This window comes from Peromyscus eremicus, chromosome 3, assembly GCF_949786415.1.
Source record: "Peromyscus eremicus chromosome 3, PerEre_H2_v1, whole genome shotgun sequence".
NCBI lineage: Eukaryota > Metazoa > Chordata > Mammalia > Rodentia > Cricetidae > Peromyscus > Peromyscus eremicus.
The window spans coordinates 55,377,500-55,383,128 of NC_081418.1; the positions used below are offsets into that span (position 1 = coordinate 55,377,500).

At 41.9% G+C, this 5,629-nt stretch overlaps 1 pseudogene; it reads left to right on the plus strand.

The window, feature by feature from the left end:
* Positions 1–4,733: 4,733 nt before the first annotated feature.
* On the plus strand, positions 4,734–5,299 carry LOC131906278 (small ribosomal subunit protein uS5-like; annotated as a pseudogene).
* The last annotated feature ends 330 nt before the right edge of the window (positions 5,300–5,629 follow it).

Below are 5,629 nucleotides of genomic sequence, written 5' to 3' on the forward strand. Positions count from 1 at the left end.
TCGCTTTGCCATTGATAATGGGAAAACTCTTATGTTCTGGTCCAATTAGTCTCCGATATGGAATTCTTTGAGCAGAGAGGCAGATACACTCGAGAACCTGTGTCTATGACTATTGCCCTCTTGTTAGGTATTAGGGCATCACTGCAGGAATTGGTACAGGAACTACTGCTCTCGTGCAGAGCAACCACTTTATGCAGTTACAAATGGCTATGACTACTGACCTAGAGGCCATAGAAAGATCCATTTCTGCTCTGGAGAAATCTTTAACCTCGCTCTTTGAGGTTGTGTTACAAAACATAAGAGGTCTGGATTTACTATTTTTAAAGGAGGGGGGAATAAGTGCAGCCTTGAAGGGAGAATGCTGCTTTTATGCCGACCACACTGGTATTGTCAGGGAATCGATGGAAAAATTAAGGGAAAGGCTGGCTCAAAGCAAAAGGGAGATTGAAAATCAGCATGGGTGGTTTGACCTTTGGTCCCTGGTGCTGTGGGATGGTCTGTATATCAAGTGTGTTGCTGATTGGTCAGTAAATAAATCACTGATTGGCCATTGGCTAGGCAGGAAGTATAGGCGGGACAAGGAAAAGAATTCTGGGAAGTGGAAGGCTGAGGGAGAGACACGGCCAGCCGCCATCAGGACAAGGAAGATGTAAGGTACCAGTAAGCCATGAGCCATGTGGCAAAGTAAAGATTAATAGAAATGGGCTAAATATAAGAGTAAGAGCTAGACAATGACAGGCCTGAGCTAATGGCCAAGCAGTTTAAATAATGTAAGAGTCTGTGTGTTTATTTTATAAGTGGGCTCTGAGACTGGCGGGACTTGGTGGTGGGAGCTGGAGAGAAATTCTCCAGCAACACCCTGGGCCTTTCAGCGGTTGACTCAGTTTATCAAAAATCAGATTGATTCGGCCTTACCACGACACATCTCGATTCATTATCACAGAGTAGATTCCGAGGAGGCCAGCCAGGAGCCCCATCAAGGACTCAGATTCAGTGTCCTAAGGCCCTAACGTCCCCACGGTCCTGCTAGAGGGTACTCAATGATGGGAATAGTACAGGGCCCACGCCGGAGACAACAGCATACAGAGGTCGCCCGAGACCGGCTCAACACGGCATGCTGCCGAGCGTGGGAAGCCCCCTGTGTAGCCTAAGACAGGGACTCTCTCAGACCACCCCATCACATGGACTTGATCCATTTTTGAGAAAAGAGGGGGAACTGTTGGGGACTGATTCCGGACAGTGGTGTCCTTACTTTATCAAACCTTACAAAGGCAGGAAGTTCCTGGCCTAACCTCGGGCTGTACAACTTCCTGGAGTACCTGCTAATCAGCCAGCTGCAGGGGCCTGGGACCAAAGTGACCTCACCCTCCCTTAGGAATTTTCCATCCTTCTCTCTGTGCTTCCCCTGTTCCCCCTCCCTGCCTGAAGCCCTGTTTATAAGCCTCAACACCCAGTCAATAAACGGAGACCTCGACGCAACTCAGACTGACTTTGTCTTCCTTTACGCGCCTGGTCTCCTTTCTCTCTCGCCCCCATTGATCTTTCAGGAGGTGCCTCCTCGAGTCTCATCAAATAACCTGGCCCGCGGGACCGGGCAGTGTTAGTTACCACATTTGTAATATTTTGTACCCTTGCTGTCTATATTTGACTTGTGAATCCTAAACAACTTCTAGAATGGCTACTGAATATTAATGCCACATTTAACTTACTTATTCATTCTTGGATTTCTCATTCTTTTAGTATGTTGAGTGCCTGAACCAGCATAGGCCATATGTCAGAGAGAGTCACCTGATTTTGAGGAGACCTTCTCATCTGTGCTACCATGATGCTCTCTCAATGGACACACTATTGTTGGACTCCCACTAGTGGGGCATAAGAATTTTTTGATCTCAGATAACCCTTGGTGTATTATTCAGGGTTTTCTAGAGTACCAAAACTTACAGAATAATAATCTCTCTCAAAATATATATGTGTGTATATATAATAAATGATATTTATTAGAATGAGTTACAGGCTGTGGTCCACCTAATTCAACAATGGATGGCATGAATGGAAAATCCAAGAATCCAATAGTTGCTCAGTTTAGGAGCCTGGGCATCTCAACTGTTCTTTAGTATATGCTGGAATCCCAAAGCAGTAGTCTCTAATGCCAGTGAAAGAATGGGCTTACTAGCAAGGTGAGAACAAGCAGGCAAAGGGGAAAAGCTTCCTTCTTCCATACCCTTGTATAGACTTCCAGCAGAAGGCATGGCCTGGTTATATCTGGATTAAAGATGTGTCTTCCTACTTCAAAGATCCAGATTGCAGGATTATAAGTAGATCTTGTCACTTCAAATCCCTCAAAGGTATGCTGTTCTGTATGGTTTTTACTTCATTCCAGATGTAGTCAAGTTGACAACCAAGAATAGCTATCACACTTGGAGAAATGTAGCCTCTTTATGATTAGAAGTCAGTGAAAACATGAGCATTGCATGCTGGCAAAAAGTAATCAAAGAAGGAAAGGTTCTAAACTACTCAATTTAAATGTAAACAATTACATCATAAAAGTTGATAGTGAAGACAATAAAAAGTACATTCTTTCTCAGTATGTGCATATTAATAGAGACTCATGAGTGCTCAAGGGACAGTGAAAAAGTGACTATGGCATGCTCAGCTACAAAAGGAACATCTGTCTCTACCCCATCTTCCCAAGTCTCAGGGATAACTGAAGAAAGAGGGAGTTGATAGTGTATAAGAGCCAGAGGTAGTAAATGAGAACAATGAAACTGTTTTCCAGAAACAATAGGCCAGCTACACATATAAACTCACAAGTGCTTGTGATAGCATGCGTACATTAGCTTGAACTCAAGCCAGACAAACAGCACAGAGGAGAGGTAGGCAGGAAGTTTCATCCTTATTGGGAGAAGCTATTAATGATTGAAAGCTTCTAGAGGAATTGGTTTTCTTTAAGGGTGTGGCCTTAGTAGGGCTAACAGTATCTAGTGGATGTCCATGATGTAGGCAGCACTAAAGAGGGTCAAAGGGGTTTTTAAAGGGGGACACAAAGTTGTGTGGGTGTGGGTTGGAAGCTGGATCTGGGAGAAAACAGAGAAGGTGGTGAATATGATCAAAAGACAATTCTCAAATGCTTAATCAAACATCTTAAATTTATATCCAAAATTAAGCCATAAAAGTAATCTTGAGGAAATCAAAATATTAGCTTCTCTAAATTGTGGGTTCTTGATTGAAACTAGTTAAGTTTAGAACTATTAGATAGAAAAAGGAATGGCTTTTTATTTGACTAATAATCTGGAAATGAAATAATGTTAGGCTCTGATAAGAGAAACTCTTAAATAAAGAAAATTTTCAAATTCTTCGAACTTTCAAAAGTAAAGACCAGTAGAATATTACGCAATTTATGGGTTATAAAATTCATTTTATGCATTTTTCATGAGCAAAAATGTTTTAAATTAATGAAGTAAGCTAATTTTAACTCTGACTTTTATAAAGCAATATAGTATAAATGATGCTGGTAAATTATTATATGCTTTTTAAACTTGTTGGAAGCAGGTTCTGGGAGTGATCAGGCCTTTCTTGTCTCAGGCCAAATCTCTACTGCCTGGCTCTATAAATGGATAGAGGGAAAAACAAAAGCAGCTAAGTGCATTAAAATTCTCTTTCCTTAAGAAGACCTGGAAGTAAACCACTTTCAACAGGTATTTATATCACTTATTTCTTGAAAGCAAAAACATCTGTAGTGGAAATAGTTCAAGCAGGAACAAACTGCCGATCCTAGGCAGAGTTACTGTTGTTTGACGAAACACCACTACCCAAAGCACCTTGGGTACGAAAGTTTTGTTTGGCTTACAAATCCTGAATCACAGTCAATCGAGGTAAGGCAAGGTTCAAATACGGCAAGAAACTGGAGGCAGGAATTGATGTGGAGGCCATGGAGGGGTGCTGATTACCAGCTTGCTCCGTAGGCTTGTTCATTCCATTTTCTTATCGAACCCAGGACCATTTTATCCAGGTATAGCACTGCCTAAAATTGGGTGGGCGCTTCACCATCAGTCACTAATTTTAAAAATACACTAGAAGCCTGACTACAGCCGACTTGTAAGGAGGAATTTTCTCATTTGGGGATCCTTCCACTCAAATGACGCTAGCCTATATCAAGTTGACATAAAACTAGCCAACACACTGCCCCAATTTCTGCTTTTGTTGGCTGTGGTAAGCACCCAATTTGATGGTGGTGTTTATGTTCTGGTATTTGTTCTTTTACATGGAAACCTCACTGAACAGGACACATTGCTTCTTTGAAGACACTCTTTCAATGGAAATAATTGAGGCTGAGTGCCTCATGAAGATTTCACAGTGGATTTATCTCAAGTTCGTTAGTATAAAATTTGATTATATTTCACTATCAATCTATTACTTTTCTTTGCTACTGATCATTTATTCTTTAACTTTTGCTTGTTTTATATGTAATAAACACCCTCATTCAAATCTGAAAGTATATACTACATAGTAAAACAAAAATGTCTTCGGGTAAACAACAAATGGTGAATGACAGGATTGTAGAAAGAGCTGGGAGACCCAGGGCCAAGGCTTAGGGGGCCACTACTGCAGCTTCTGTAGAGAATTCATCATTGGCCTTGAGACCACGGTCATGGTGGAGGTGGTGACCATGGTCGAGGCTGTGGGACTCATGGAAGTTAAGCCAAAGATAAAAGAAGTGGATCCTTGTCACCAAGATGGACTGTCTGGTCAAAGACATGAAGCTTAAGTCCATGGAAGAAATCTTCCTTTTCTCCTTGCCCATTAAGGATTCCAAAATTTTTGACTTTTTTTTTCTGGGAGCAACTCTAAAGAGTGAGGTTCATGCCAGTAGAGAAGCAGGCTCAGGCTGGCCAGCTGACCAGGTTTAAGGCTTTTGTTGCTTAATGGGGACTACAACAGATATGTTAATATTGGTATCAAGTGCTCCAAGGAGGTAGCCTCTGCCACCTGATGGGGCATCATCTTGGCCAAACTTGCCATTGTCCCAGTTAGAGGAAGCTACAGAGGCAAAAGGTTGGCATGCCCCACACAGTGTATGCAAGGGGACAGGGTGCTATGGCTCTGTGCTGGTGTGCCTCATTCCTGCCCCAAAAGGTACTGGCATTCTCTCTGCTTCTGTGCCCAAGAAGCTGTTGCTGATGGCCAATATTGGTAACTACTACACATCAGCCAGGGCTGCACTGCCACCCTGGGCAACTTCTTCAAGGCCACCTTTGATGTTATCTCCAAAACCTACAAATACCTGTCTCCCACCCTCTGAAAGGGGGCTGTGTTCACTAAGTCTTCTTATGGAGAATTCAGTGACATCTTGTGAAAACTCCCACCAGAATCTCCATATAGAGAACCTAGATTCCAGCTGTGAAAACTATATAAGGGGTTTTATAAAAGAAAAATAAAGTGCATAAAGTCTGCTAAAAATAAAATAAAAAGAACCCCCTGGAACATACAGGAGGAAAACAAAAAGTAGGAAGGCAAACACAGAGAATTAGGAAAGAAGGACAATAGAAAAACCAAAAGCAATAATCCATAAAATAGAGAACACAAAACATGATATCATTAAAAGTCACTTAATTTTTAAAATGAGCAGGTA